The sequence below is a fragment of the Schistocerca piceifrons genome, chromosome 2 (genome assembly GCF_021461385.2).
Source record: "Schistocerca piceifrons isolate TAMUIC-IGC-003096 chromosome 2, iqSchPice1.1, whole genome shotgun sequence".
In the NCBI taxonomy this organism is placed as follows: domain Eukaryota; kingdom Metazoa; phylum Arthropoda; class Insecta; order Orthoptera; family Acrididae; genus Schistocerca; species Schistocerca piceifrons.
Window position 1 is genome coordinate 374,935,600 of NC_060139.1, and position 15,167 is coordinate 374,950,766.

A 15,167-nucleotide genomic window follows, 5' to 3' on the forward strand; every position below is an offset into this window, starting at 1 on the left:
CACAAGGGTGTTCCTTTTGATTGGTCGCCTGCTTGCGAGCGAGCGTTCACCTCGTTGAAGGGCCTCCTCACGTCAGCCCCTTGTTTGGCTACTTTTGATCCCCATAAGCCGTTGGTCCTGGCTACAGACGCTTCGCAGTATGGGGTGGGGGCGGTCCTGGCCCATCGCAACGCAGATGGTTCCGAGCAACCACTGGCGTTTGCGTCTAAAAGGCTTAGTCCCATGCAGGCCCATTACTCACAGGTGAGAAAGGAGGCTTTGGCCATTGTTTGCGCTGTTACCAAGTTTCACCCTTTCTTGTATGGCACGAAGTTTCAGTTAATCACTGACCATAAGCCGTTAATATCGTTATTTGGCCCTGCCTCTCAGATTCCGGATAGGGTGGCCCACAGACTACAGCGCTGGGCCTTGTTCCTCTCTAAGTACCATTCTGACATTCATTTTCGCCCTACAGGACAGCATGCCAACGCCGACGCTCTTTCCCGTCTTCTGGTGGGCCCGGATCCTATGTTCGATCGAGAGGAGGTTATGTGTTTTCATTTGGATGTGGCATCCCGCCAAGCGGTTGATGGCTTTCCGATCACTAGTTCTCGAGTCGCCAGGGAAATGGCGGCTGACCTGGTTCTCCGGCAAGTAGTTCACCTCATTCAGCAGGGGTGGTCTTCCCGCTCTCCGGGCCGGGCCTCGGACCCTCTTCATAATTATTTTCTTCTACGAGACCGCCTCTCGGTCTTGGAAGGAGTTCTCCTTCTGGCTACCGATGATACAGTTCCTCGCGTGGTTGTTCCTGCAGGTTTACGAAGGGAGGTCCTCACGTTATTACATGCGGGGCACTGGGGTGTTTCCCGTACTAAAACCTTGGCTCGCAGACATGTGTACTGGCCCGGTATTGACAGAGAAATTGAGCACTTGGTGGCTGCCGGTTCCCAGTGTGCGAGCCAACAAGCATCTCCCAGGGCAGCGTTCTGTTCATGGCCGCCGGCAACCCAAGCGTGGGAACGTGTTCACATCGATTTTGCAGGCCCGTTTCTCAATGGCTTTTGGCTCATTGACATTGATGCTTATTCCCGATTCCCATATGTGGTTCGCTGCTCCTCAACCACTTCAGAAGTTGCAATCCAGGCACTAGCAAAAATCTTTTCTGTGGAAGGTCTGCCAATCACCCTGGTCTCGGACAATGGACCGCAATTTATTTCGTAGACCTTCCAGGATTTTTGTAGGCGCTTCGGTATTCGGCACGTTTGCTCTCCCCCCTTCCATCCACAATCGAATGGGGAAGCCAAGCACATGGTGCGCACATTTAAGACGCAGATGAAAAAGTATGTGCACGAATTTACTGCGGAGGAAGCATTGACGTTTTTCTCGACGGCATACCGGACCACACCAATGGGAGAACGCAGCCCCGCAGATCTCCTCCATGGGCGTCAACCTCGGACTCTGCTGCACCTCCTCCAGCCTGGTCCTCGCCAGTCTTCACAAAACGGAGTGCCTGGCTTTCCACTGAGTACGTCAGTCTGGGCCCGTGGGTTTGGTCGCAATCCACGTTGGATACCGGCGGTGGTCCTGCGCCGACATGGCCGTTGGCTCTATACCTTGCAGGCGGGGGACCGGGTGGTACGTCGTCACCAAAATCAGCTACGTCCACGTTCGGGCACCCACCCTCCGACCTCTCGGACACCGGCTTCCCCATTGCCAGCACCTGTGTTGGTTTCACAGTGGACATTACCTCCTCTCCCCGCTGTGACTCTGCCGCACTGCGATGGTTCTCAGCCTTGGCAGCCTCCAGTACCTCCAGCACCGGCATCACCACCATTTGAGATGCCACAGCGAGAGCCGGCCCCCCAGCAGGCCCGGTTTCTCAGGAGGCTGGTTCACCTGGGGTCGTCCCTTCCCCTTTGTCCCCGCCACTGGGTCTTGACCCTCCCGAGGTGGAACAGGATCCGGCGTTCGACAGCTTGTCGCCCGTTCTGTCCCGGGCTCCGGTTGTGGGACGACGGGGGCCTCTTCGTGTGGATCACTTCCAGCCGTATTCGAAGGTTCTGGCTCGAGGGTTGGTAGATCCCCTCGACTCCGGCCATCCAATGGATGTGGAGGTCATCGCTCCGGCCCGATGCTCCACCTTCCGACGCAGTGGATCACAGTGGCTGCACCCCCAAGGAGGAGGAGTGCTGTAGCCACCAGAAAGATCGCGGGAGGCGCACATTGGCACAGCGCGTCACGGACGGTAGTTGCTGCAAGTAGAGTCCCGTCCACCAGAGGGCACGCGAGAATTCGGACGCGACCTCTGCCGGCATAACGACAACAACAACAACTCCGGCAGCACGGGCCGGGCCCAGTCAGTTCACATCGGGCAGGTCTAGCAGACAGTTCCTGGTCTACACTAGGTGAAGTGCGACGGAAACGTGAATCGTGTTACTACAAAATTGCAGCAGGAATTAAAGTTCAGGAAGAAGAAATAAAAACTTTGTGATTTGCCAATGACATTGTAATTCTGTTAGAGGCAACAAAGGACTTGAAAGAGAAGTTCAGTAGAATGGACACATTCTTCAAAGACGAAAAAGGTGAACATCAACAAAAGCAAAACAAGAATAATGGAATGCAGTCAAATTAAATTAGTTTGGACTGAGGGCATTAGATTAGGAAATGAGACACTTGAAGTGGTAGACAAGTTTTGTTATTTGACCAGCAAAATAGCTGATGATGGCCATAGTACAGAGAATAATGTATAGTGGCAATGGCAAGAAAAGTTTTTCTGAAGCAGTTAACTTGGTTAACACCAGGTATACATTTAAGTATTATGAATTTTTTCTGAAAGCATTTGTATGGAGTGTAGCCATATATGGTAGTGAAACAAAAACAATAAACAATTTAGACAAGGATAGAATAGAAACTTGTGAAATATGGTGCTACAGAGGATTGCTGAAGATTATATGGGTAGATCATGTAACTAACGAGGAGGGACTAAATAGAATTGGGGAAAAAAGAAACTTGTGGCACAATCTGACTAAAAGAAGGGAGTGGCTGATAGGATACATTCTGAGACATCAAGGGATGACCAATTTAGTATTGGAGGGAAGTGTGTGGGGTAAGAATCACAGAGGGAGACAAAGAGTTGAATACAGTAAGGAGATTCGGGATGTAGGTTGCAGTAGTTATTTGGAGATGAAGAGGCTTTCACAGAACAGTGTAGCATGGAGAGCTGCATCAAACTAGTCTTCTGGCTGAAGACCACAACAACCGCAGCAATGGAAGTGTGACTTAAAGGAAAATCAAGACATGCTCATAGGATCTGTCAAACTAGAAAAAGCATTTAACAGTGTAAAATGATACCAGATGTACAAAATTCTGAGAAAAATAGGAATCATCTACTGGGAAAGATGAGTAATATGCAACATGAATAAAAATAAAGAGGGAACAAAAAGAATGGAAGATCAAGGATGAAGTGCTTTGAGTAGGAAAACTGTAAAATACAGATGCAGTCTTTCACCCTTAGTGTTCAATCTACATACCAAAAATCAATGTAGGAAAGGGAGGAGAGGCCCAAGAGTAGGATTAAAAATTTTGGGTGAAAGTATGTCAATGATAAATTTGATGATGGCATTGCTATCCTCAGCGAGAGTGAAGAAGAATTATAGCATCTGTTGGATGAGATGGACATTATGAGTACAGAATATGGATAAGTGGATGTAGGCTGCAAGTGTTCCTTTGAGATGAGAGTGTTGGCACAAGAAAGGAATTCATGGTACGCCACATCAAACTAGTTCAAAGGCTAATGTCTTTAAAAAAAGGATGTAACCTTAAAGAATGTTCGAAGGAAAGCTTATTATAGCCATCAACCATACACATTCAACTTAATTCTTTATCAGTTTTGGTTATTATGACGATTACCACTGGAAGAAAAGCAGTACATGAGATGAATCTAAGATGCATATTATTCATAAACGGCTTAGCAGTATATAAAATACAACAATATTCCACAGTAGTATGTAAACTAGCCATAGTGGCTAATGTCATAAATCACACAAGTAGCTTAAATTCCAATGTATAACAAGTTCCATTAAGACTGCTGACAGTTAATGACCTCTTAATTGTCAGCAGTCATTATGCAACCTGTTATGTATTGGAGTTTAACCTACTTGTGTGATTTATGACATTAGCCAATTATGGCTTTTTTGTGTACGACTGTGGACATCATTGCATTTGGTACATTGTTGAGTCATTTATGAGCAGTGTGCATTTTTTATCTAGCTGATGTACAGCTTTTCTTGTTACAATAACTGAAACCAATAAAGTGGAAAGGTGAATGTGTACAGCTGACGTCTACAAAAACGCTTTTCTTCAGACACACCGGGCTGGGGAGGAGGAGTGGGAGTGGGAAGATACAGCATGAAGGAATCATCTGAAAGGAACAGAAATCAGTAGATGTGATGTACGTATACAGACAAACTATTGATTACAATTTCAGAAAAATTGGTTATTCAAGAGATAGAGCTTCACAAATTGAGCAAGTCAATAATGTGTTGGTCCACCCCTAGCCCTTATGCAAGCAGTTATTCACCTTGACGATGACTGATAAAGCCATTGGATGCCCTCCTGTGGGATATCATGCCACATTCTGTCCAACTGGTGTGTTAGATCATTAAAATCCTGAGCTGGTCGGAGGGCCTGCCCATAATACCCCACATGGCCTCAATTGGGAAGAGATCTGGCAACCTTGCTGACCCAGGAAGGGTTTGGGAAGCACAAAGAAAATCAGTAAAAAATCTTATGGGATGTGGGTGGGCATTATCCTGTTGAAATGTATACCCATGATGGCTTGCCACAAAGGGCAACAAAACATGGCATAGAATACTGTCAGCATACTGCTGTGCTATAATGGTGCCAATGATGGCAACTAAAGTGATCCACCTATGAAAACAAATGGCACTCCAGACCACCACTCCTGGATGTCAGGCTGTATCATGGGCGACAGTGTGTCTGCCCCGATAGCTGAATGGTCAGCATGACGGACTGTCATCCTGCCCGAGTACGATTCCTGGCTGCGTCAGGGATTTTCTCTGCTCAGGGACTGGGTGTTATGTTGTCTTCATCACCATTTCATCCCCATCTGGTGCACAGGTTGGCCAATGTGGTGTCGAATGCAGTAAGACCTGTACCAAGGTGGCCGGACCTGCCCTATAAGGGGCCTCGCGGGCAATGATGCCAAAAGCTCATTTCCAGACACATTTTCATCCTGAAATCTCCTTGGCTGGTGCAGAGCTGTCTTCATTGATGAGTCCTGCATTACACTGAGCCACAATGACCAATGAAGACATATCTAGAGATACCCTGGACAGTAGTGGGTTACTCACCTGTGTGTTACCTGACAACCTGGAGTGATGGTCTGGGGTGCCATTTATTTCCATAGCAGGATACCTTTGGACATCATCCGCAATATCCTTACAGCACAGTGGCATGCTGATAATATTCTACACCCAATTTTGTTCCTCTTCATGGCAAACCATCCTGGGCTTACATTTCAGCAAAATAAAGCCCACCTGCACACAGCGAGAGTTTCGACAGCTTTTTCTCTGTGTTTGCCAAACCAAATCTTGGCCAGACAGGTCTACACACACACAAACACACACACACACACACACACACACACACACACACACACACACACAGTATCAGCCAATGTCAAACCGAATAACCGTTCGCGTAAGGGCCAGAGATGGACTAACACATTACTGACTTGCTCAATTAGTGAAGCTCTTTCTCTTGAATAAATCATCCAAGTTTTTTGAAACTGTAAACAGTTGTTTGTCTGTACATGTACATCACATCTATTGATTTCTGTCACAAATGGATAATTCCTTTGTAGTGCATGTTTCTTTATTTTGTCTCAGAGTGTTTTCAGCAGCTGTAGCAAGTTATCTACATTATGTTGGCTCAAAAAGAAAAACTCATATCTGAAAAATAAAACAAAATTATTTTTGTTGGATTATTATGTTGAAAACCTTGTATCTCAATTAGTAACTGAATGAGAGGTAATGGCCAATATGCCCCTTCTTGCAGCGGTGTACCGTAGGTCTCTAGATGAGCATAGCGTTCCAAAGGATTGGAAAAGGGCACAGGTCATCCCCGTTTTCAAGAAGGGACGTCGAACAGATGTGCAGAACTATAGACCTATATCTCTAATGTCGATCAGTTGTAGAATTTTGGAACACATATTATGTTCGAGTATAATGACTTTTCTGGAGACTAGAAATCTACTCTGTAGGAATCAGCATGGGTTTCGAAAAAGATGGTTGTGTGAAACCCAGCTCGCGCTATTCGTACACAAGACTCAGAGGGCCATAGACATGGGTTAACAGGTAGATGCTGTGTTTCTTGACTTCTGCAAGGCGTTCGATACAGTTCCCCACAGTCGTTTAATGAACAAAGTAAGAGCATATGGACTATCAGACCAATTGTGTGATTGGATTGAAGAGTTCCTAGATAACGGAATGCAGCATGTCATTCTCAATGGAGAGAAGTCTTCCGAAGTAAGAGTGATTTCAGGTGTGCCGCAGGGGAGTGTCGTAGGACCGTTGCTATTCACAATATACATAAATGACCTTGTGGACGACTTCGGAAGTTCACTGAGGCTTTTTGCGGATGATGCTGTGGTATATCGAGAGGTTGTAACATTGGAAAATTGTTCTGAAATGCAGGAGGATTTGCAGCGAATTGACGCGTGGCGCAGGGAATGGCAATTGAATCTCAATGTAGACAAGTGTAATGTGCTGTGAATACATAGAAAGATAGATCCCTTATCATTTAGCTACAATATAGCAGGTCAGCAACTGGAAACAGTTAATTCCATAAATTATCTGGGAGTACGCATTAGGAGTGATTTAAAATGGAATGATCATATAAAGTTGATCATTGGTAAAGCAGATGCCAGATTGAGATTCAGTGGAAGAATCCTAACGAAATGCAATCCAAAAACAAATGAAGTAGTTTACAGTACGCTTGTTCGCCCATTGCTTGAATACTGCTCAGCAGTGTGGGATCCATACCAGATAGGGTTGATAGAAGAGATAGAGAAGATCCAACGGAGATCAGCGCGCTTCGTTACAGGATCATTTAGTAATCGCGAAAGCATTACAGAGATGATAGATAAACTCCAGTGGAAGACTCTGCAGGAGAGACGCTCAGTAGCTCAGTACGGGCTTTTGTTGAAGTTTCGAGAACATACCTTCACCGAAGAGTCAAGCAGTATATTGCTCCCTCCTACGTATATCTCGCGAAGAGACCATGAGGATAAAATCAGAGAGATTGGAGCCCACACAGAAGCATACCGACAATCCTTCTTTCCACAAACAATACGAGACTGGAATAGAAGGGAGAACCGATAGAGGTACTCAAGGTACCCTCTGCCACACACCGTCAGGTGGCTTGCGGAGTATGGATGTAGATGTAGATGTAGATGCTGGACTCTAGTGAGGAAAAAAAGAAACAGTGTAATGGGTGGTTACAATTAAGCCGACAGTGTTCTGAGTACTGAAGTGCAAGCTGTACGCACTGCAGGACACCAAAACGTGGTAGGTATCTTCACTAATCAGGGTGCTCACAGAGTGTGCTGAAAAAAATGATAGTTCCACTATCTGTCAGCAGATGAAAATAATGGTGCTGAAAGCAGTCAGAATATGAAATGTTTCTGGTTTTAATGTCAGTAGTCTGTTTGCCACTTGGTGACACATTTTGATTTCTTTTTTGAAGTGATTGTAGGTGTAAAGTGTTAAGAAGGCTGAAGTTTGATTTACAAGATGTAATGGCTATTGATAAGAGAGAGTGTATCATTATAAAACACAAAACGTGAAAATAAATAAATAAATAATACAGATTATAAAAATTGAAGCTGCCTGTTACTGTTTCAATAATGACATTAACAGATTGAAGACAAAATAACAGATGAACTGAAATGCACCATCTCAGTAACAAAAAGAATCCACAAATGTGGACATGAGGTATAATAAAGGAAGAAATCTCTCCAGTAAATTCAGTTCAGAGAATAGTGTCGTAACAAATTCTCTTTTATCACCTTTATCTAAAAGATATTTGAAACTACAGAGTAAATATGTTTTATTTTAGAAGAGTATTTTAATTTAATTTATTTTTGTTGTAAGAACAGGGGGGGGGGGGGGGTAGGGGGGTGGGGGGGGGGATAAAGGGGTGCCTAAAGACACATAAAAGGAAAACTACATGACACTACCATTGCCAGAGTTGAGACCTCTCATCCTGGAGTCTGAGTGACCTGTCCACCCTTTTTAACTGTTCTCAACCTATCTCCTTGGGAAAGGGAAAGAAAGTTAGGATAGTGTCATGTGCTATCTCCTTGCCATGTGTCTTTTGGCAGTACTAAATATTTTGTCTCTGGTAGTAAATGCTGGTCAGAAATTCTGTCTCATAAGTTAATAGTTTTCATGAAGGAACTTTCCTTTTGATAGTGTAGGTCAGCATGTACTAGTCACAGGAGCAAATAGAAGATAATGGATGAAAACATCATGTATGTTTTGTACCATGGCCATCCACAAAGATATGGGCCAAGTGAAGTGACAATTAGCGGGAGCGAGAGTGAGAGAACGATGTACTAGGATTCTTACAAGTTGTCTGGGTGGTGGTATATCTTTTGGGAGTGATAGAGACCATTTTAGGAAGGATATTACTCACTTCAGAGCTTGATGAAAGGGTTTCTGAGTGTTGACATAAGCCATTGTTCAGCTTGCGCAGTCTGGAGATGCTTTTTAACAGATGTGGTTGGTATAGGAGCTGGGTGTATATGACACATTAGATGTGCTTATAGACTGCATGTGGGACTAGGTTCTTTTGTGCATGTTTGTAGAACATTATGAAGGGATTCCTCATCCCCACATATTCACTATATACATGTTGCAAGATAGTATGGGAAATACTTTCTGATCTGGAAGTGGCAGCAGTTGTCATCGTGGGAGTATTATCGGTTCTTCAGTGTTGTAATGTGGGTTTAGTTTCTTATAAATTCATCCCCTAGAGAGGTAGAGGTTGATACTGAAGAAGGGGGCACATATATATTAAGATCCATAACTGAAACACATTGGTGGTGTTCCCGACAAGGGTGCCCTCACTGGACGTGGAAGATGTTGCACGTGCTGATACATCTGTATTTTCCATTCACATCTCATGGAATTACTAGAGAGAGGACAGAAGATTAGCTGAAAACAAATAGGAGAAGTATCAATCTAAGAAAGAGCACCATAACATTTGCCTACAATTTTGTTGGAACTGCTCACTGTGTTGACAAATTTTGAATATCTGGAGATAGTATTCGTAAAAAAGGGGGCGGGGGATATAATAATAATAATAATCCAAAAAACAGAATGTGATGGTGTCTTCCAGTGAGAGGTGTATACTGTCAGGCAAAAAAGAGCTTCTTTCAGGTAAAACAAGCAATGTGGACTAGTGGTTCAGACATTTGAATTTTATTTAGGAGGAGTATGATTCAAATGATAATCTGATCATTTAGTTGTACATATTCTGTTGTTTCCCTAAATTGATTTAGATGAAAGCAGAAATGATTTATTTGAAAAGGACACAGCTGATTTCCTTCCTCATCCTTGTTCTATCTGAGCTGGTGATCTGTCTGCAATGATCTCTCTGTCAGTCGGACATTAAACACTAATGTTCTTCTGACATTTGAAGGACTGCTCAAGAAAAGTGAAGCTTAAGGGATAATGTTCCTAGGTTACATATTATATATTAATGTTCTGTATGTCAGTCACTACAAATGTACAACAAAGAGCTTCACATTTTATGGAGGGAAACTTCTGTGCTGTAATAGTTAAATGACCTGAAATAGGTTTCATCCACCAATTGCATGAAAATATTTAGCTTGAAGAATAGCTTCTGTGCATGAGTGCGTAATGAAGAAAGCCAGTGTGGAAGAATGGAGGAAAAGTGAGTAGCTAGATTATGCTCATAACATAACTGAAAGTATGCAAAATGATAGAGACCAGTGGCAATGTATGAGTAGAATCTGTGTATTTATTTGTATATATTATGACAGAAATATGAAAGCTTCACTATAGTACTGTATAGTTAATTATTATGTAAAATAAAAAATGTGCCAAAAAGAACATCATTAAATTGAATTAAATACAAGAACAAAATTTTATAAAGGACTTACTCTTCACTAAAGTATTCAATATCTTCATAGTATGCATCATATTCGTTGCTTATATCATAGTCCAGGCTCTGTAGGATTCCATGGAGGCCTGTCAGATTTTCTGTGATACTTCCACTAGTAGTGTTGACTGTTTTATCTCTAGTGTAGTTCATGGAACTAGAAGAGAAGAAATAATTCATCCTTTCTTCAGTTACATAATTTATGAGACTCATCTGTAATTTTGAGGTTAAATTCTAATGGAGCTTGTGAATTGTGGTTTATTGGTCTCATAAAATACATAATCAAAATCATTTGATTCAGGTACAGGAGACACGTCAGAAGTTTGGTAAAATTTAACGTAAACACAGAAAGCTGATGTTTACATACAACATCATAACAATAATACAATTTTGTTTTATATACACAAAAGGCAGAGATCATAATAATAACAATAATAAAAAGTAGTATCTAAAAATCTAACACTAAATTACCCTAGCTCAAATTATCATGTCATCCTCTAAAAATTATTCTATCAAATAGTAGCATTTTCCCCCCAGAATGTGTTGTAGCCTTATTTTTAGGATCTCTGGCTTGTGTTTTGATACAAATGGATATGCTGATTGGTGGGACACAGATGCTGTTATAAATATTATCAGGTGAGCACCAGCATATTTTTCTCATGTATTAATTATGGTATATACAAACAATGTTTTCATAGTTTGTTCAGTCATTTTATTGATGGGCTTAGTTAGGATCTTTTCTTCAGCATCCACTTACCATAGCAATTGTCACTTTTTTTTTAAAGGCTTACAGAATATCTGGACATAATTTCAAGAAGAACCATTAAAACAAAACTGAATCCGAATCAAGTAGCAAAACTACCAGTTTTAGAGAAATAGATGTTCTCTATGTTGTTATTTGGTTGTTATTATTGTTTTCAGTCTGAAGACTGGTTGCTCTTCTACATAAGTACTGTAATGTACAGTACAGTAATCACACAGAAACAAAAAGACTTGCACAGGATAAAACGGGTTGGAAGAGCTTCATCAAACCAGTCTTTGGTTAATAGAGAAATATCTGACAACGCAAGCCACATACCTGATTAACTAACAAGGAACCCCTTGAGTGGGAGGTTGCAAAAGGTCAATGATGTTTACAGCATTTGACACCCCACATATTGTCTACCATACAACCATAATATTGGCTGCTAATGGCAACAGGGGACAAGAATGGAGGTATCCAATGGTGAGCACAGCATGAGGCTATGGAGCGTGCTTGAACTACTTACTTGATTGGTAACTCACAACGGCGTTACAGTGCTAGTGGTGTTGACACAAAGCAGATCAGTGGCAAAGATAAACACAGAGAACATTGCATTATATCTACAATAACAGTTGCCGAAGTTGGAATTTTGCGAAGTGAGAAAGACGTGTCACATGAAATATTAGTGTTTCTGCAACGCATATGCTCAACTGCATGGACAATGTCCATGGGAGTACAATGATGACAATACATGTTTAACAAGTGAAAGTGATACTGAAACAGGTGTCAGGCCATGTAATTCATCATCCTTGTTGGACTGGGAGCCACAAGTCACGTCTCCTACGGAACATAGTTCAGGAAAATCGTTGTCTAAGGAGCAGGTACTAAACATAGCTACATACATGGAAGATTATCCAGTTAAAAAACAATTACAAACAGGTTTTGAATAAATCCACAGCAATACAACTGTGTGTATTCAAGGGAGGACAAGGTGCACTTGTTACAAAAACTTGTGTTTGTGCATTTCAAGAATGCTCAATACAATTTAAAGGATGTGCACGATAGTGACCTACTATGTTATGCACATCAAATTGCATATGATACAGATTACACTGATTTCAAGGGAAACAGTGGGTAGTTGCATAACGTCAAACAGTGCTACAGAATTGTTGGACATAAAATAACAAAATTTCAAATGAAACGTCAACTTGACAATGCAGAGCAAACTGGGAAAATTAGGGACGCCAAGAGAGTTGTATCAAGGACAGCTAACATCAGTGCCTTGACACATTTGTATAGTTATGCCAACTGTAAATATGGGTGGTAGATTGGCAGGAAAGTTATTTAATGTGCTGCAAGAAGTTGGAGGAGCTCTGGCCCCTACAATTCTTTCTTGTGTGTGTGATCTTGCAAGGGTAGTAGGGAATATTTATGTCACAGCAAGCAAGGGTGGGAAAATGGGCATAAGAGTATTACATCCATGATATGAGCACTATTTTTGGCCATAGCTGGTCAAAATAACTTGCTTTTCCTTGATTACTGGTCTGCATATGAAAATCATACTCCTTTACAGCAAACTATCCCTCCTGTAAAGTGTGTGACATTTCAATTCATACCACCTGGATCACTTACCAAATTCAGCCTCTGGATATTTTTTCCCATCTCTATAAACATATTATCTCACTACCTTCAGTTATGATTTAAAGGATAGCCAGCTTCACGATAAGCTCTATCACAAACTGTTTCACATCCAGTTGCATATCATCACGTTCCATTAGTTCTCATCACCCCATTACACCAATGTGATTATGTGATTCTACATGCCTTCTTTAAGAGTGGATACCTACCGGAATATTGAGCACTATCAGTCTTGATGATGTGAACCTTTGTGATTACTGTGGCATGCCATTATTCATTCGGTGTTCATGGTGCTAGTTAATGGCTTGTTTTGAACATTTCTTGAATCTCAACAATGTCCATTTTGTGAAGTGTAATACACACATCTGATAGAAAGTTGATCTCTGCACCTCCCAGACACTAATTTTCTGTTGCCCTCCAATCATTAGCAGCTAATATTTTTCCTGTCATAATTGTTAACACAACACTTTCAAATGAGCCTGAACATGCAGCCCTGCACTCAAGGAAACTCATTTGTAATTACAGACATTAAGTTGATGTTCTTGGGAGATAGTATTACAATTTACCCAGATATGTTCCGAACTTGAACAAAGAAGTCATCTAATATATACATGGAAAAAAGGTTGTATGTCATAGTTGTATTTTTGCACTTGACAGTTTACTAAGTAATTTACAGTCAAAGCACAAATCAGATGCCAACATTCATATATATTATAATTTTCAAGATGCTAGTAGGAAATAATTATAAGCTTCTTGTGAAACTGGAAACATCTAAAAGTAAGTGATGACTCATAAACTGATTTTCTAGCAGAAAACTGATCAATCTGAAACCATTAGTCACTGAGGTTTCATTTAAAGTGCTTTCAACAGTGACACTTGCAATAATAGTTGTTGATGTTATTGAGAAAGGCACTGATGATTTACACTGGTTGCCATAAATTGGGGAAAAGTTATGACAACTAACAACTACTTGAGCAAACTTAAGGAAGTGACACAAAATTGAGTATCTTGATATGTGAGTAGTACTACACGAAACAACAACATGTAAACCAACAGTACAATGACCAATTCATTTCCTCAGTGCAGAACACAGATCTGCATGGGATAAGAGCAGTGTTACATGAAAAATAAAATCAACTCTGTTGAACGGCAATAATGTGTCACTTACCAGGTGAAAATTACGGGGAGCCACTGGCAAACTGGAGGCAGATAGAGATGGTCCAGAGGTTAAATATTCACCATTATCTTGTTCATAAGCTGTTGGGACAATGTCTAACTACTGGTTCAGCATCCAAAAGGTGCTGAGGGTGCTATGCCTTGCATGACTAGGATTGTGACATCACCCAACTTACACTAAACTTTGCTAAAACTAAACTAAACTCCACCCACACAGGCCATGAAGGCCCAATGGTACTGATCAGCCACTGTTTGATATGGCATGTGGTCAGCGCACCACTCTCCCAGCCGTATGTCAGTTTACAAGATTGGAGGCACTACTTCTCAATCAAGTAGTTCCTCTGTTTGCCTCACAAGGGCTGAGTGCACTCTGATTGCCAACAATATTCGGCAGACTGGATGGTCAACCATCCTAGATCTAGCCCAGCCTGACTGCACTTAACTTAGTCTGACAAGAACTGGAGTTACTACTGCTGCAAGGTCATTGGCCACCAAACTTTGCTACACCGTCCATAAGATTGATATCTCTGTCTACTATGCACAGAGAAGGGTTCATGAAAAAGTAGGTGATCAGCTACAGGTATGATGCTCACCCGTCATATTATGAGTGAGCCCTTCTAGAATGCACATTGAAATGTACCCAGTGATGTAAATAAATGGATAGCAGTTTTTTTTCTGGAGTAAGTTATGGGTTTAACTTGTAAAGTGACAGTGGGCATGGTCTGATTTGCACGATTTGTATTTATCTAAACATTTATAAAAAATGCGTCTTCTGACAAGGCGTGTCTTTGTGCATGGTGGTGTGTCTTCACATGTGGCAATGCAGACCTCTGTAGAGAGATTATTATGTATGTCCTGATGCCAGTAAGGTAACTAATGATTTTATCCTACTAGATGACAATTCTCAACCACTCAGGTCTTGTCTTGTGATAGAATATAGTCTAGAAGAAACAATCTGTTTATCTGTGTGTGATGAAGCAAGCTGGGATATTTTTACTTCCCCTCTTGTTTTGCCATCAGCCTATTAATTTTTTTTTCTTTTTTGACTGATTACCATTAACATATGTGAGTATAATCTGCATTTTCATAAAAGAGAAAGGTTGGCCCTCAGTTTTAAAGAATATAACACCAGTTCTAATTTTGTGCTTAGTTCTACATACGTAATTGATTTTCTAATTTATTTTGACTATTCCTAGTAAGTATCTTTTGTTATAGGGTGAAATCAGTAATTGTTTTTTGACTTAAATTCTATTGTTGAATTATAAACAAAAATAAATTCTGTACTAATTATAACATTTGGAGGAACAACTAATAGTTGTCTTAAAGGATCTATTTGGCTCTATTCGAAAACATGTTAGCAAAGCCAGCCCTTAATTAATTCCAACATAATTACCAGTTTTGTTCAAAGTATTGTTTGAGTAAC

The 15,167-nt window shown here is 41.3% G+C and overlaps 1 pseudogene; it reads right to left on the bottom strand.

The window, feature by feature from the left end:
- LOC124775409 overlaps positions 1-15,167 on the bottom strand; it is a 362,017-nt pseudogene that overhangs the window by 44,059 nt on the left and 302,791 nt on the right.